We start from the raw sequence: 3,468 nt of genomic DNA on the forward strand, positions 1-3,468 counted from the left end.
AGAAAAATTTATAAATGCTTTTATAGATTCTGGAGCAACACAATGCTTTGCTAGTTCAAATATAAAACTTGATTGGAAAAATTAAAGAAACCATTAAGAGTTAGAATAGCTGACAAATCAATACATAAAATTGACTAAAAAGCAAAAATGGCTGAAATTTTTATTCAAAATTATAGGTTCATTATTCCATCTAATAGAGATGACTGAAATTTTTATTCAAAATTATAGGTTCATTGTTCCATCAATATATATGTTAGATTCTTGAATGGATTTTATCATAGGAAATAACTTTTTAAAACTATATCATCCATTCATTCAAGAATTAACATATATAGTTTTAAAAGCTCCACATGATTCTTCAATAAATCAAAAATCAAAATGTATAAAAATACCAACTACTACTATAGATAAGATCTTAAAATTTAAAATATTTTCTATATTAGAAATATGTTATTTAAATTTATACTTTCAGACATTCCAAAAAATAATCTTGAAATAAAGATAGAGGAACTTTTGGAGGAAATTTGTGCTGAAAATCCTTTAGATATTAAAAATACAAATAACGAATTAGTAAGCATTAAATTAAAAGATCCTACAAAAGAGATAAATATTCCAAATAAAATTCCTTATTCTGCAAGAGATAGAGAAGAGTTCTCTTTAGAATGTAGAGATCTTTTGGAAAAAGGAATTATAAGATTAAGTAAAAGTCCTCATGCGGCTCCAGCCTTTTATGTCGAAAACAATAATGAAATTAAAAGGGGAAAACGAAGAATGGTTATTAACTATAAGAAGATGAATGAAGCAACTATTGGTGATGCTCATAAACTTCCAAGAAAAGATTCTATTTTAGAAAAAATAAAAGGAGCGACTTGGTTTTCATCTCTTGATGCAAAATCAGGATATTGGCAACTTCGTTTAGACGAAGAAGCAAAGAAATTAACTGCTTTTACTTGCCCAACAAAAGAATCAACAAGTGTGTTACTCTATGAATGGAATGTATTACCATTCGGATTAAAACAAACCCCAGGTATTTATCAAAGATTTATGGAAGAAAATGTAAAAGAGTTAAATGAATTTGTTTTAGTATACATTGATGATATACTAATTTTTACAAAACAGGATAAAGAAGATCATCTTCAAAAATTATTAATAGTTTTAGAAAGATGTAATTAAAGAAAAAGGATTAGTTCTTAGCAAAAAGAAATCAAGAATAGCAAAACAAGAAATAGAGTTTCTTGGATTAATTCTATCCACTGAAGGAAAGTTAAAACTACAACCAAATGTTCTAGAAAAAGTAAATTTATTTCCTAATAAAATAGAAGATAGAAAACAATTACTAGAAAAGGTAAATTTATTTCCTAATAAAATAGAAGATAGAAAACAATTACAAAGATTTTTAGGGTGTATAAATTATATTTCTGATCAAGGATTCTTAAAGAATATAACAGAATACACTAAAAGCTTATTTCCAAAAATAAGTACTAAAAAAGTATGGAAATGGGATGAAAAAGATAGCATGCAAATTCAAAGAATCAAAGAATTATGTAAAAAACTTCCAGAACTTTATATTCCAGAAGAAAATGACTACTTAATAGTAGAAACAGATGCTTCAGACATAACCTGGTCAGGATGTCTAAAAGCTAAGAAAGCTATAAAAAGTTTGGGACAAGAAAAAGAATCACTAGATTCTAAATATTTCCCAAAGGAATTACTTTGCAGATATATTTCAGGGACTTTTACTCCAACAGAACAGAGATATACTACTCATGAAAAAGAAACTCTAGCAGCAATTAAATCTCTTAAGAAATGGAAAATTGATTTACTACCCAGAGAATTTACATTAAGGACAGATTCAAGCTACCTAACAGGTTTCATACGATATAATTTAAAAGTTGATTATAATCATGGACGATTGGTAAGATGGCAATTATTTTTATTACAATATCCAATAGAAATTGAATATATTAAGGGTGACAAAAATGTTATTGCAGATACATTAACAAGAGAATGGAGTTCGTCTACAACGCATTAGATCAAGAAATTCAAAAATATGAACAAGAACTCGAAAAATGCAAGCATTGTCAGCAAATAAGGACACAAATCCAATCCCTCAAAAAGGCCATCGAAGCAATGAAATCAACACAACAACCAAAACCATCAGAGTTCAGCCAGCTAAGCGTGGTGGACAAATCAAGTGAAGAAAAAATTTCAGAAAATAAAACAATTGCTGAAATTATCAAAAAATCCACCCAAGATAAAAAATATTATGTAATTTATAATGGCCCCATGAAAGGAGTATATGATGCCTGGGAAAAAGCAGCACCATTTACACATCAATCAAGGATAATTCATAAAGGAGGGTTTTTAACACTGGAAGAAGCAAAGGAATCTTTCAGGGAATATGAAGCTCTTCATCCAGAACAAACTCTAAAAAGAGCAGATAAAGCTCCGATTCAAGCCCAGAGAACAGGAATAATGAGAAACATTCCTACAAGGGCTGAAATCAAAGAAAAGAAAAGGGTCTGTAGATCAAATCTCAGAGAAACCCTTAACATAGTCCTGAATTGGACCGAAGAAAAAAGGGCAATCTTGGGATATTATCCTATTGCCAAAGAACAACTAACAAAGCTGGTTATATTTCCAGAGGCTTCCCCATCTGACACCTATCAGTTTTTTCAGTATGGATTGATTGATACAATTTTAATTTTTAATGATCTAAAAATTATCAGTGAATTTCCTGCAGGATTCGTTGATGCAGTAAAGAGATTTAAAAATATGATTGACAATGTAAATCCAAGGGATATATCCCTAGAATTTACAAACAGTAAACCTATTTTTAAAGAAGAAGAATGCTTGGTCCCAGCACACCAAGTAATATTCATGTCCGTCTTCCCAGAAAATTTTCAACCAATTGATTAGATTCAAGATTTAACAATTTACAGTCATGAAGGAAGGCTAGCCAGTACATTAGTAAGGGTTTTTGAAAGAACTCAAAAAATAACGAAGGAATCTCACACAAGGATTAATTATAAAAGTAGAAATACTTTGCTTGTGTCCAGTAAAAGAAATGAAATTGAAGAAAGAGAGATGAGACTCTTGGTGGAATTTGAATCAGCATTCTACAACTTATCTGGACTTTTAGAAAAACTCCCTGAAGGGATAAAGAGGAATCTGTGCTATTTAATAAAAGACAGAGAAGACCACAAGTGCCAGCTATGTGCCTCAGAGATATATGAAGAAAGCAATAATGAAACGGAATCAACCCACATGATAAAGGAAGAAGACAACGCATCTGAATGTCACATAATGAAAGAGGAGGACAGCACATCTGAAGCATCTCTTAATATTATTGCGTAGTGACGTAAGCACTTAAGTCATAAAGCACCAACGATGTAGCTGGCGCAAGATAGCAAACAATGACGTAAGCAATGACGTCATAAGAAGGGTAAGGATGGGAATTGTCCATCA

The sequence above is a fragment of the Arachis duranensis genome, chromosome 8, assembly GCF_000817695.3.
Source record: "Arachis duranensis cultivar V14167 chromosome 8, aradu.V14167.gnm2.J7QH, whole genome shotgun sequence".
In the NCBI taxonomy this organism is placed as follows: Eukaryota; Viridiplantae; Streptophyta; class Magnoliopsida; order Fabales; family Fabaceae; genus Arachis; species Arachis duranensis.